The sequence below is a fragment of the Neopsephotus bourkii genome, unplaced genomic scaffold (assembly GCF_033783945.1).
Source record: "Neopsephotus bourkii isolate Nb327-2 ecotype Australia unplaced genomic scaffold, CSIRO-AGI_Nbou_v1 NB_1388, whole genome shotgun sequence".
Lineage (NCBI taxonomy): Eukaryota > Metazoa > Chordata > Aves > Psittaciformes > Psittacidae > Neopsephotus > Neopsephotus bourkii.
Window position 1 is genome coordinate 6,378,423 of NW_026901866.1, and position 15,261 is coordinate 6,393,683.

Genomic DNA, 15,261 nt, shown 5'->3' on the forward strand with positions numbered 1-15,261 from the left:
TGAGCTTTTAGAAGGAAAGCTGCTATACAAAAGGTATAAAAGGAAGTAACTTGTTCTAATGAAACCTCCATGATAAGAAAACTTTTGCAGTAGAACTCAATGAAGATCCGAATTTATTTCTGTTTATTGTACAGTGCACAGATTTTACCTCACCTGACAGAGGACTTCATCTAAGAGTTGTTTTTCTGGACCAATAAGGATTATACTGAAGTTCTGCTTCTCCCTGGTTAATATAAACCAATTTATTTGAGTTTAGCTATAGCAGGTGTCTAATGTTTATGCATGTGAACAACCATATCAGTTCCATAGCAGAAGTTATATAGGTATAAAAAGTTGTGTTATAACTTCTATAAAATCATGGTTGTATCATATTAAGGTCTACAGTTATTTCATCAAGATTTTGTGAGTTCTCTTTAGCTGAAATTGAAATGCTCATATATGTATGTGCATGTATAAAAATACATATTTATATAAATTTAAAGAATGACTTTTAAACAGTGTTTTGTCTTAGACCGCTTAGAACACTACAAAGCCAGAAGGATTTTAATGGAGTTGCTATTGATTTACAAGTTCATTAGGCTTACAATCAATAACCAGAAAAATGAAAGAGTGCTACTAATAATGGATGAGCAGTGTTTTCATTCCCACACCCACAGGTTTTGAAAATCTTAAATGGATGAAGTCAGAGCATTTAAAACTTTAATTTACATCTGGACTTTGCTTTCAGAAGTACCAGTCATTCTGGATATTTCAGTTTTTGCTTTCAGAAGTACCAGTCACTCTGGATATTTCAGTTTTCTCTACACTTGACATTACCCATTAGTGAAACCACCAGTTATCCTTAGTGCTGACTGTTGCTATGCATCGGGTCCTAGATATTTTGAAATAATCAGTCAAAATGGCATAAATTTAAACAGGTCCTAAAATCCTATGGCCCTTCTTTTAATTAAGTACTATTCCAGCCAACTTTATGAAATAGATTTAACTTGGGGGCCTGGGTCTTACTGGTCTGTAGTCTGTAACACTCTGCTGTGCTAACCATTGGTGAGATCATTTTCAGCACCTGTAACCCCTTTTCTCCTTTCCTGTGGGCACCTTCTCTTTGTACCTTGCCCCTTGGCAGGTCGTGTAATGCTGATAAAGTAACCCCTGCCTGTGAAGCAGTCATGTCCCAGCCAGGACCAGCAAGCTCTGAAGTTATTCCTATTTGGCTTCCTATGCTCAAGCCTTTCCCACGCAGACAAGTTTGAAACGCAGACGGGGAGAGACAGGGGCAGTTTGGCAGAGCCACATGACTTCCTTCAGGCCCTGGTATGAACAAAATTCTTAGGGACTACATTGAGAGACCATTAATGTGGATGGTCAGAAGGTCTCAGTTTAAGGGCATCCTATTATATTTTAGAAATTAAACCCTCATCTACATCACACAGACCTAACAGCACTAACACAGTGTGCCTAAATACTTTTAGAAGCTGAATGCCTAAGGTAACGAAGCTGTTCTCTGAAAATGTGTTTTTTAAGGTGTTAACCTATTTTCATTCATTAATAGTAATAATCTTAATTATGAAAAAGTAGTTCAAATTGGACATTAAATACGCTGAAAATTTGGCTTAAAAAAATAGTAGCAAAATAGGAGTCATCATCACCAGACAATAAATAAATAATAAATGTCAGTGAATGTATTTCAATTAAAAAAAAAAGCCACAAAACCATCCTGCTAAGTACCACAAATTACCTGTTGCTTTCTTCACACAGTTCTTTTCATTGTCAGTCATGTAATAGACATTATCCTGGCACTATAGGTCTGAATCTTGGTAACTCATTTGAAGAGAGTGGGAAGGATTTTAGTATTTCAAAAAAGCAGCAGGTGGAAAGTGACTTAGTAAAGATGACAGTTGACTGAAAAAAAAAGGCAGCTGCCTACTCTTTACCCAAATACATGCTCTTTGGAACAGCTGAAACTAAAAATTTTGACACTAAACTATGCAGCTTGCTTTACTTCATGCTATATCATCACATCCAGCAGTATTAACAGCATACATCAACCAGAATATCTTCACAGAACATGCAAAACATTTACAAGTCGCTCTGCATCAGATATGTTTTAACGCAGTAACTGCTGAAAGTGGAGGACCTCTCAAAACGTACCTTTTGTTCTACAATTAGTTTATGGTTTCTCAGGCAGGAAATCAGCTTCAGGGGTGGTGGTTTTTCTGCAGCTAACATCACCAACATAGGAAATGTCTGATCTTTGTAGGTTTTTAAATGGATAGCTTTGTTTAGAGTCAATGGAGAAAGTTAAGTATCACCTCTGTAGCTACCAGAATATATCTTATAAAGCTATAAATAAATGGATGTAGAAATTACTAAAATGAGAATTTCTTCACATTCCAATATTTTTAATTTATGTTGTCTTGACAGCTTGAATATTTATGAAAGATCAAAGCCAAATGAAAGAAATAATATGCTTATGCAGTAATATGCTAATAATTTTGTTTCCTCTAAAACATGAACAAAGGAAGTTTTGCTTGTGTGAGGATTGCATTATATAGGTTATTTAGAGAAGTATCTGACTGATATAGGGAAGAGCATCTAATCTGAAAAGGGAAAGAGCAGTCCTGCAGCTGTGACACTGGAACTGCTGGATGCCAATCTTCCATTCCTGGAAAAATTTCCTCCAAGATCATGTACAATTCATAGTCTCTTTCTACTAAAGTCTCATTTTCACTTTTTCTTTCTGCAGAAAACAGTTACAAATACCACAATCTGAAAAGTGCAGTATTCCTTCATTTTGCTGTACTCCTCAATTTTTTTTTTAATTTTGAAGGAAACATGGATTATAAACCTCTACTTAATAGAATACAATGTATTCACAGTGTATTATAATATCTTGTGATACACTGTGAATACTCGCAAGTGCTCACAAGATATTGTGGCAATTTAAGAGTAAATTAAAATTGGATGTAGCGTGGGAAGCTAGGATGACATGTAATGTTTTCACCTTGACAGCCTTTCAGTGGAGGTGGCACAGTAAAAGATCTTGACACATCTTGACACCAGTGTGAATGCCTTCAAGTGGAAGGCAGGTAATTTTTTTCAGATGCGGTAAGAATCTAAACTTATCAGTAGTCACAAGACAAAAAAATCCAGAAGAACTTCTGCATTTCCTAGATAAGCACTAATCTTATGTGTATTTTTAGGAGAAAATATAAGTAACTATAAAGAAAATAAATTTTAAAATTACATATAAATAGCATATATGTAAAAATAGCTACATATAGATGGTTAGAACTAGTTTGCCTGGTGGAGTAAAGCTATGGAAAAAGTCCAGTATGGCAATTTGGAAAACAGAGATATTTTGAAATGTCATGTTAAAAACCGTGCAAAATTCCAGAGATCACAAAGAACAGAGGAAATTTAAGTATACAGCATTAGGTTCTTATTTGCCTTTTTTGTTACCAGTCTCAAGAAAATTTTCTGTTCTTTTTTCTTCTTCTCTTAAGTTCTGATTCTCTATGTATTTAGTCTCCTTCAGTCTCCTTTTATGTTTTCTTCTAAAATAATTAAAAGAATAGATAAGCAGACGTAATTCTGATCCTGTAAAATAAAGTTTTCCTACATGAAAATTCAAGTGTATTTAATAGGGTTGCTGACTATGTTAACATTAAATACGGTCAGTTTTCATTTATCTAAGGTAATGAGGAATGAGATAACACAGTTAAAACATACAGAATACAACAAGTAATAAAACTAAATGATTATATGATGAGAAGTAATAAGGAAAAGATTGACCATTGAACCGCGCTTAGCTGCATAGTGCAGACAGTTTCAAAAGCCTGCAAGCTCCCACAAAGAGGCATGCCACATACATGTGTACCAGAGAGGGAAGCTGCAGAGCCACAGTTGTGTGGTGCCCCTCCTAAGTGACAAATTCTGTCCCCTGATATTTGGTTGCCTAAGGTCGTACCAGACATACCTACAGAGCAGAGATCCAGTTCCCTTAGTCATACACAGAAAGCTGGCTGAAATTCTCTGCACTCAGTATGCTGAGTCTGAAATGGATTAAGATCCACCCATAAACAATAGAAAGGTATCTCTACATGTAAGAGGTTTCAGGATTATGGCTTTATAGGTAACAAGACTCTTTCTAACTACACTCACATATAACCCTTACGACAGTGAGAAATCAGTGCTATTTGTTAAAGTAACTGTAATGAAAGTAGCAGTAATAAATGTGACCTTACTACGGTCACCTACATTAATGCTGAATGTTTGTGTCTGGCTTGCTGTTTGTCAGTAGACGATTCAGATATGAAAATGGGTGATAAAAAATTATACTGTGATCTGTTAAAAGTCATCATTGTTTAAATTGAGCAGTTTGTTTTTTTCTTCATCATAGTTGCTAACCGGTCCCAAGTTGTGAAAATACACTTTGTGCACCGGTCGAACAGTTTGCATAAGCTTATTTGAAAGTATGCTCCCTTTACCTATTTGCTTTTCAGTATGAGTGGGACTAAATAGCCATTAGAAGTCTTTATATTTATTACAAAGGTAACAGGACAGGGCCATATAAGAGAAATGTATGTCTAAGTCACACAGTACCACTGTTTCTACCCAGTCAGAATTACGGATGGTTTATGAAAAAAGAGGTTGTATAGGTCCGTTGGTGGTTAGTGGGACTCACTTCTAAAAGACCTAGATTCTATATTTAGAAGTCAGCTTAGCCACTGATTTTCTAGACAAGCTGTATCATCAGTTTGTACCTCTTCTACCTAATAATACATTCTGCCTTGTTTATTGGATTCCAAGCTTTTCCTAATAGGTTCTGCCTCCCGCCGGTGTTATGTAGGATCTAGCATAGGGAGGCTAAAATGCTAGCTATGTCTAGCAGGCACATCTGTAATACAAATGTGTAAAAAGAAAGGGAAGGGAAAAAAAGAAAAAAAAATAACAGTGAACATTATGGCTCATGTACAATTATCTTTTCTACTGGAGGTAAAATAAGTGAATTTGTGGAAAAAAAATCAGATTAAAGCAACTCCAAATATTAAAAGAATGGAAAAAGAATTGGGGGAATATGAAATAAACCCACAAATTAATGATCTACTGTCATTTAAATATTCAGTAGACAGCCTTTTACAGATAGAGGTTTAAGGGGAGCCCAGGACCACACAGCAGAAAAAAGACAGAGTTAGGAACAGGGGCCAGATTTCCCATCCAAAGTAGTGGGGGTATCATAACACCACCACAAGAAACAGCTGTGTAACTGATTAGTATAGAATGATTAGGGAGAAAACTGAGGAAGGGAAGTCTGTGCATGATCTTCAAAATAAGTTTTCTTAAAACCACCTATCAGGTTGTTCCTAGGCCAGAGTGTGCTTTCATTACAGATATGCACAGCAGAGCCCTCCAGTGACATGAGCACTGCTGTGCAGTCTATGAAGCCAAACACCACCTTCATGAATATTATCTGCCGATTTATTTCTTTGAACACAGTCACTGTTGATATGTTAAAACGGCTTACTTATGCCCCACTGTACACAGGAAAACTCCATTCCATAAGAGAACAGAAGCCTGTGGCTTCTGTTCTCTGCTGTACTCCACTAAAGTTCTCCTTTGAATTTGCAGATGAAATTTAGCTACTGCTTGGTTTTGTCCAAGTCTAACTCTAAGCCAAGATACATCAGCTCAGCCCTCAAGTCTGCACTGAGTTCCTAGAGCTGCATATGTTCTATTGCAAAAGGATCTACTAATCATTCTATCTAGTGATACGTTTGTTGTAAATTGTTTAAATTGTAAGGCTATTGTGAAAGCAATTTCAGACAACTGATCTGTAGTAATGAAAAATACTTCTATAACATTCATAGCACCCTTCAAACATTCTAAAAACCAAAGGACACTAATTGTGTAGGCACAGCTTTAAGCTTAAAAACCTTTTTATGCCAGAAATTAAGTCTTCATCAAGAAAGTAACTGTTGAAATCTTAATATCTTTCACTGACAGCCACATTTGAAGAGCAATTTTATAGCATAATGATCCTTGTTGCATAATTTGGACAGGCTTTTGTTCTCATTTTAATTTCTCATACACAGCTTGCTTTACCATCTCTCCTTCCCACACCAATAGAAAGGGAGAGATCAAAAGTCAGGAGAGAAAACATCAAGATTTGGGTCTGGAGTTAAACTTGTAAAGACTTCAGAACACCCCCTATTTCAAACATGCTATGTCATATCTGACCAAAGCCTTGGATGTCTCCTGTAAGACTTGGTCAGCTGCATTCCACCTGAGATGCCACTATAGGCACAAAGAAAAAATAGCAACTTTAAAGCTCCCTGTTGACTTCTAGTCAGTTTTCACCCAGGGCTAGAAGCATTTAAACTTTCTGCACTTTGTTTTTTACATTCTTAAGGCATTTAGAATATGAACCTGCCCAGAAGATGGGCCAGAAGAGGCTTTTTTTTCTCTTTACCTCATCTTCAAAATCTAGAAGTTAGTTCTTCAGTCTAAACCTTCCTTCAGTAACGATCTGACAGGCTTCCTCAAAATAGGCCTCTGTAGGACTAGGAAGGCTATAAAATGGAGTTTCAGATTCTTGCTTTATTATCACTGTAGCTAGAGGAGAGGTTTACACCCATCTTTTAGACAATTTCATACCAGCTACAGCATTTGCCAAGGAATGCAATTTTCACTTTTTTGTGTCCAAGAGGGTCAAACATGCACCATTCTTCCATTAGAAAACTGTCTTAAGTATCAGTTTTTACTCTTAGTACATAAATTGCTTGATTGTGACATACAAGAGGTCAGACTAGACAATCTAAGAGTCATTTTTGGTTTTAAACTCTGACAATCTATGAAAATTAATGTGTGGCCATAAATACATAAATAAACAAATAAGGCTTTTTGCTATGAGTCATTACTTTCAGAATGTGATAATTTGCTAAGGCAACAATGAAAAACTAATGTCCTTCTGGAATATTTATGATAAGTTCTGTGACACCAGATATGATGCTTAGTGTTCCATCTAACTTTTCCCTTGGGGTCTGTCCAAGTCAATGCCTTTGTACTCTCAACGGACTCAGGATTTCAGCAGGTGAGCTGAGTCATATATATAGTTTGTGAAACACTTCTGATCTCAAGTATTCTGTAACTGTGAAGTAATATAAGAGAAATAATAATTTCCTTTCAATGTACAGAATTATACCAAGTCCAAAGCTTTTATTTCCTCCAAGGAAATGTCATTAACCCTTAAATTTTAGAAACATAGGTCTTCAGAATGAATGAGTTGTCTCAATAATGCATTCTCAGCACGATTATTTTGATGGATCAAAACCATCTCTCTTCAGAGAAGAACCCGGTATTGGGTTTGCATGACAAGGTTTTGGGGAGCTGGAGGTGGGGCTACAGGGTGGTTTCTTTGAGAAGCTGAGAGAAGCTTCCCACATGTCCCACAGGATCAATGCCAACTCTAAGATGGACTCACCACTGGCCAAGGCCGAGCCCATCAGTGACACTTATACAACATACTTAAGAAGGGGAAAACACTGCTATGGAACAACAGCCAGAGACAGAAGTGAGAATATGTGATAGCAACAGCTCTGCAGACATTAAGGTCAGTACAGGAGGAGAGGAGAAGGTGCTCCAGACACAGGAATAGATTCCCCTGCAGCCTGTAGTGCAGACCATGGTGAGTCAGTCTGGCACCTTGCAGCTCACGGAGGTCCGTGGTGGAGCAGATATCCACCTGCAGCCCATGGAGGACCCCATGCCACAGCAGGTGGAATGCCCCTAGGAGGCTGTGACCCCAAGGGAAGCCAGCACTGGAGCAGGCTCAAGGCAGGACCTGTGGCCCCATGGAGAGAGGAGCCCACACTGAAGCAGGTTTGCTGCAGGACTTGTGACCCCGCAGGAGACCCAGACTGGGGCAGCCTGTTCCTGAAGGACTACACCCCATGGAAGGGACCCACACAGGAGCAGTTCATGAAGAACTGCAGCCCATGGGGAGAACTCACATTGGAGAAGTTAATGGAGAACTGTCTCCCGTGGGAAGGACCCTGAACTGGAGCTGGGGAAAAGTGCGAGGAGTCCTCCCCTGAGGAGGAAGGAGCAGCAGAGACAATGTGTGATAAACTGACTGCAACTGCTATTACCCATCCCCCTGTGCCACTGGGGGGCATGAAGTAGAGAATTCAGGAGTAAAGTTAAACCTGGGAAGAAAGAAGAGGTGGGCAAAGGTATTTTAAGGTTTGGGTGTAGTTCTCATCATCCTACTCTGATTTGATTGGTAATAAATTAATTTTCCCAAGTTCTGCCTGTCTTGCCTGTGATAGTAATTGCTGAATGTTCTTGCTGCCCTTATCCCAACTAATGAGCCTTCTGTTATATTTTATCTCCCTTGTACAGTTTAGGAGGGGAGTGAGAGATTGTCTTTGGTGGATACCTGGCAACCAGCTACAAAACCATACTGCCTTTGGCTCATTTTTCAAGCTAACTAGGCAATGCATCCATATCTTTCCAACTGGAGTGGGAACTAGGAAGATACATCTCTTGAACTTTGGTACTCATATAGCGGACATAAAGACACTTGAAAATCTTATGCAAAAGCATAAAAATATACATCCTATCACTCTTTCCCAAGAGTGGATGGGAAATAATTTCTCCACATAGCAAATACTAACAAAATTTTTCAGTGACTCAACTCCATTAATAACATTACAGAGCCTAGCATCTGCTTCCCTTACAGCTCAAGTCAGTGCCACACAACTGTATTCTAAAATATCAGTTACCCAAATAAACCAATTTTTTGGCATGGAGTTTTTAAGAACACAGGTTTCGCCTTAGATATAAAATTGCCAACCTTTCAATGAAGTAACTATTTATTAGTTCAACATTAAATTATCCTACCAGAAACAATCCATGAAAAGGAAATTAAAATTCTTATTACCTGAGTATTAGCCCAGAGTTCTGAGATTCACAAGATATTAGGGAGAGCCAGTTCATGGGAAAAAAAAAAAAAATGTAATTTCTCTTTATCTACTCAGAAGTTTATGAAAGGGATGTGCTGAAAACAGAGCTCATATTAAGTAGCATTTAAAAAGAAAATGGATGGTGAGAGGTGAGAAGAAAATATATATATTTTATTTTTTTTCTATGGAGTGCCAGTATAGACCCTTGATTCAGGCTTGGTTAAAGGAAACTATTATGGTTTGGCTGTTCTGTGGGTTTTTTCAACCTGAAGGAAGCATTAAATCTATGATACTGCATCCTTCTTCCTTTTTATTTTTTTTTTCCTTTTTCCTCTGAAAGGGAAGTAATTACCATTTTTCTCTGCCCTGAAGAACTTGCATAAGACTGAATGAGCTACTGTTGTCCCTGGGTTTAGAGAACAAGCAGACATGCAATAGATGCCTTGAGAACTTGCTGGGGAAGTCTGCAACCTTTGCTGATGCAGGAAGAGGTGCAGCAGCAAAGACCCAGGTTTCTAAATAAGCTTGTATCTCTGCAAGATATAAATGAACAAAAGCATTTCACTACACTAGTGGCAGGGTAATTGTCATTACCCTACCTATATCCTTAGACCAGCTTTGTAGGTATTGCTCTTGTAAGACCAACTGGTATAGGTGGGGAAAAAAAACAGATAAGCTTTTAGGCTCTTTTTCAAGTCTAAAATAAAAATACTGGGTATTACCCCCATAGAAAAACCCAGTTAACCAAAATCAAATCAAACCAAAATGCAATCAAACCAAAACCTAACACAAACAAACAACAACAGCAACAACAAATCCAAAGCAAAACTTAGAAACTATTTTAAATTGTTATAAAATAAATCTATCATGCCTGCATTTCAAGCTGATTTTTCTTTGTATATCTTGAAAGCAGAAACCTAAAACCAGAATTTCTATGCTGAATAGAATCAAAAGACTGCTTTGAGTACATTATCTGAGATATGGAGCACTCTAGGAAAATTGAGTGGGAATAAAAGATCAACAAAGCAGTGACTGTTGGTTTTTTTTTTTGTCTACTACAGGCTACTTTTCATAGAACTACTAGAATGTTTAGGGTTTTTTTCCCTAGTATTCTTAAACAAAAGCATGCTTTCCAGGACAGTAGCTTGAATTCTGTAGAACCTTTCCTGGGTTTTTTGCATGTACATGGGTTCTTCCCCTGGATTCCCAGTTATCATACACATATGTTAAGACGGAAATATGCATCGTCAACTTCTGTTTTAGCTTTAGTCTCTTTTACCTTTCACATTTCTGTTAAATAAACCTTATCTAAACTGGAGAATGCAACTCCTGCCTTTTCATTTTGACTATTTTCTTTCTGGGTACCTCTGTTCTTTTTTAATTTTACTACTAAGGTAGGAAGCAAACCAATCTTTTAACTTCTAATGTAACATTTGCAAGCTATTCAGGTGAATGTTACTAGGCTTCATTTATTATTTCCATTTTGAGGAGACCGTCAGTTGGGGTGCCTTGCTTACATGTTGCTTAAGCTGTCCAAAAGTCTACAATGTCAATAAAATACAAGCCTATAACAATTCTAAGTGTGTTATAACCGTATCAGTCTGTATTTTAACTCAAGAAATCGGTTGCGGTTTAAGCAGCAGATGTAAAAGTCTGTGCCTGTTAGATGGCTTTTCAACTCTGCGTTAATTTTAAAGGTACATCCTGCAGCTTGATACACAGATAGATGTTTTGGTTTTACTGGATAACATTTTTCATTGAGGAACAGCTTAAAACATTGTCCTTGTTAGAGATATCTTAACACCTTTTATTTAGAATTTTGTGCTTCAGAATTGAAAACCATGGGTGAAGATTGCACATGTAGTTGTTAAATCACTCTGTCACAGGCAAGTTGCCAGTTTCGGACCATTCAACCGTTCAAGCACAAGAACTGCAAGTGAGAGAAAACCAGAAAAGAGAGAACAGTCCTACTAGTGTTATTAAATCATAAAATCATAGAATGGTTTGGGTTGGAAGGGACCTTACAGATCAGCTAGCTTCAATCCCACACCTTCCACTAGAGCAGGTTGCTCAAAGGCCCATCCAGCCTGGCCTTGAACACTTTCAGGGTTAGGGATAAAAATTAAGAAGGACAAAATGAAACATACTTTAAGTGCAAAATGCCATGCACAGTGTCAAGTATAAACTCCAAGTTTCAGCCTGAAATGCTTAAAAACTTCAAACGCAACAGAAAGTGTCTACACTGAGTTGAGTTGACCAGTATGGTATCATCAATAGCTAAGCTGCTTTGAATCAGACACACTCTTTAACTTTCACACACAGCTTTCCAAGACAGTATGTGACTTCAAAAAAACTGTCCCTTTCCTTAGTGTAGTAAAAGGCATTTTTTCAAATTTCTCAGCCTAATCAACAAATCTTGTAAGTTGAGACCAAATTTGTAACCCAAATGAAACATGGCTTAAATAGAATTATACTATTACCACAGAATCTTCAAGCCATGGTTCAGAGTAAATTCACGTTGAATGCCAGTTTGGAAGACATGTTTCTAACATTATTTTCTAACTTCAAATACACTTAAGTTAACCTTACATGTTGAAAGTATTCAGAATATACAGATTGTTTTGCTTCTGATATAATTCTGTATGGTTGCAAGTAGGGAGACTGTTTCATGACAGTGATCCCCCAGCACTTTTGGTCCTGGGCAAAATTATTTACTGGAGACAAGACAAAGCAGCAGAGAGAGTGGGAGATGGAAAAGGGACATAACTAACATAAACACAGGCTGAACAGCGCAGAGAGATGGCAACTGGGAGTTAAATAATCCCTCATTAAGAGAGAAAGCCAGGAAAGACACAAGAATGAGTATGTGTTCAGAATAAACTGTGCTAGTAGTCAGACTCCGAGGACATCAATATGTAAATGTCCGTTGTGCAGCTACTTTTCAGTTTCTCCTGGATGGGTTGGTCTGGCTTTCCGCCCTCATGATCTTTCTTATTCATAATCTGCCCTTATGATCCTTCTGCCCTCCACTTGTTTGCTTGAAGTAGTAAAGCAAAGATTGCCCTTTTACTGACAGAATGAGGGATACTGTCCTGGGTTCAGCAGTAGCAGTCATTTTTGTCTTTCTTGGTAGCTGGTGCAGTGCTGTGTTTTGACTTTCGGGATGGGAATAAAGCTGATAAAAATAATGTTTTGGTTTGGCCAAGGGCTTTGTGAGCCGCATGCTCTGCCAGGGAGGAGGGAAGCCGGGAGGAAGCAGAGACAGGACACCTGACCCAAACTGACCAAAGAGGTATTCCATACCACAGCACGTCATGCCCAGGAGGTAACTGGGAGAGTTACCCTGAAGGGGAGGTGGTCTGCAGGGTTGGAGGAGGTATCGGTCGGTTCTTGGTCGGGCTGGGGGGGCAAGTTATCAGTAACCTGGTGATGGGGTATTGTATTCTCTTCCCTTGTTATTTCCTTTATCATTACTATTATTGGTGGTAGCTGTAGTGATTTGTGTTATACCTTAATTATTAAACTGTTCTTATCTCAACCCATGGGAGTTGCATTCTTTCTGATTCTCCTCCCCATCCCTCTGGGAGTGGGGAAGGGGGGGCAGCCCCTGGGGAGGGCGAGGGGAGTGGGTGAACAAGCTGTCTGGTTGGGGTTAAACCATGACAGATACACTATTTCCCACCAAGTTCTGAGTTTGGTCAGGTAGAGTAAGAGTACTTCAGAGTAAGATCTCTTTTCTGTATTCTTCATTATGTTATTCTGCTTGTTGAATAACTTGTTTCTGCTTCCTCTGGCTGAGTTTTTGTTGGTTTGGCAGCTGACTGTTCTGACTGGTTACTGAAATGCGACTATTAGTAAACATTGGACTTTTTTAAAGCTCTCCTTCCTGGAGTAGCTTCCAAATTCACAAAATGCCAGACTAAAGGCAGGTGCTCATGTGGGGATTTTTCTCCCAAAATGTAAACGTACACATATATATGGATAGCGTAAAAGAATGTCTGAGTGTTTGTGTACAAATACATTTGTGTATTACATGCTAATGCAAAAACTGGTGTAAGCCTGGCCCTCGTGATGACAAAAGAGTTAGGCCATTTACTTAATTCAGGGCAGGATTTCATCTATAGCCTCTGAAAATTAGAATTATCTAAAAGGCCAGAACCTTAACATGTCAAATCTTAACATGTCAACTCTCAAACAATTCTTGGGGGGGGGTGGGGGGTGAGGGGGGGAGTCATTAAATAGCTGTTTATGGGGGGTTTTCTTAATTTAATTTTGGAAAAGTGTAATTTGAGTTGGAAAGCTAAAACTGATTCCAAAATTAGAAGCCTACTTCTTATTTGCAAAGTTATTTTTCTGCTCCAGTCCCTGCCTCTAAATAAAGCAGAAATATGTTGTTACCTAAAGGATATGAAAGTATTTGACAAATGTTTTGGACGAAATTAATAGCTAACACTTTGGTTTTAAATGCTTCTGCAAAAAGATTATCACCACCATTTTATTTTTTTTTTTTGGGGGGGGGGAACACAAAATATCACAATCACCATGTGCTTTTTCTTCTGTGAATACTGAATGGAAAATACTTGTCATGGAAATTTTTGGTATATTTATCAGATCACAGCTCCCTCTTGTGTAATTCATCATTCCTACAGAAAACTAAGTGAAGTTGGACAGAAATTGTTTAAACTATTATATGATACCCATTAATTTTATTCCATTTACTTTAGTCATCAGTGATATTTTAAGTTTGGTAATTTTGTATTTTCATGCAATTTCAGTGCCAGGACAGATAATACTACTTAGAGTAAGGCTGGACTAAAATTGCATTTAGGGGAATATTACTTTTGCTCAATGGCATGATTTTGACATTCCTAATCAAAATCCTGTGGGTTTACTTATTCGTGTCTAATTTGCTACTTATTATTGATGCTAGGTCTTTCTTCCACACAACTTTCTAGAGGTTTGTTTGTTTTTCTGTTTATTTTTTTTTCCCACTGTTTTTATTTTGATGACTTCTGGAAAAACTATAGCTACTCTCCTTTGGTTTACTCTCTAGCTTTTGTGTCCATAGGCTTTCAGATCACCACAATGTGGTTGTTACCATGAGTTTAAACTTTGTGGTATTCTCTTTCTCTTAGACTCCCTTCAAAACTTGTAAAAGATCATGTATAAAGGAAAAGCTCAAAAGCTTTTCCTTTCTACAGCATTTTGCTACAGCGTTTATTTCTGATTTCACACAGAAAGATTGCATTCTGTTAATTTCACTGTTATTAAAATAAGTTACCTTTGGAACAGAAGCTTAAAAAGAAAAAATAGTAAAAATAAACGCAGTTGCTCCTGTAACACAGCACAAAACCCCAAATGACCCCCCGGAAAAGGTGTATGAGAACATAGTATGGCATAGGTAAGCAACCCCAAATTTAGAAAGTGCAAACGAACCTGGTGTTAATGGTTTAACTGCCACTTAAATTGTGAATTGTGCCTCTGTGCACTGAAAATGGTGAATGATGTCTGATGTATCTGCACAGACCAGAGCTAACGCAGGAAAAACACCACTGTCTACAGCAGTTGTAAGATCTACGATCTTTCTTGTATCCCAATACTATCAAAGTTGACACTGCATATTCGTTCCTCCTTTAAGAATTCAGTTTCTTCACAAAACTGCAGTGGTTTACTATTTTAAGTTAAAATTTACTGTCAAACAAACAAACAGACATTTCCAAGTAAACAACCAAGCTAACCCTAAAACTTGGTAACACTGCCCTGTGAGTTGCTGCAGGAGAGCGCAAGGAAACCCGGAGGTAGTGTTTGAGATGCCCTCCCCCTGCTTGCTGCGCCTGTTCTGCCCCAGCCCCCACAGCCCAGAGACCCGGTAACTCCCGGCTGCACTCAGCCGCTCGCGGACACCACCCGTCAACCGCCCCCACTGTTCCCGGGAGACACCGCGCTGCCACCACAGCGCCCCCGCACCAGCAGCCTGGAGGGAGAGCCTTTAGGTGCCCAACGCGATCGCCTGAAAGCTTTAGTAGTTGGGAGAGGGTGAGAAGGCGGGCAGGAATCAGGCACTAAGAAAACAACCCGCCCCAGCCGTTGGGCTGCGGGGACCTGATTTCGAATGGGCCAGCCCCCCAATCGGAGGCGAGGGCGGGGGGAGGCGCTGGGTTTGAGTGGTAACCGGTGGTGCGGGAGTGGAGGGTGTTTGGGTTGGGTGTTTGGAGATTGTGATGGTGCTGAGTATGGTGTGAGAGGCGGTTGGGGGGGCTGGGGAGCGAAAGGGCCGGGAGGTGGTGGGTGGGCTGGG

At 38.8% G+C, this 15,261-nt stretch overlaps 1 long non-coding RNA gene across 1 annotated transcript; it reads right to left on the reverse strand.

The window, feature by feature from the left end:
* Positions 1-2,781: 2,781 nt before the first annotated feature.
* Positions 2,782-14,506, reverse strand: LOC133219984 (uncharacterized). Its single transcript, XR_009727610.1, has 3 exons — positions 14,400-14,506; positions 12,634-12,811; positions 2,782-3,554 (listed from the first exon to the last, which is right to left on the reverse strand). It is a non-coding gene; the product is annotated as an uncharacterized LOC133219984 (long non-coding RNA).
* Between the last annotated feature and the right edge of the window lie 755 nt (positions 14,507-15,261).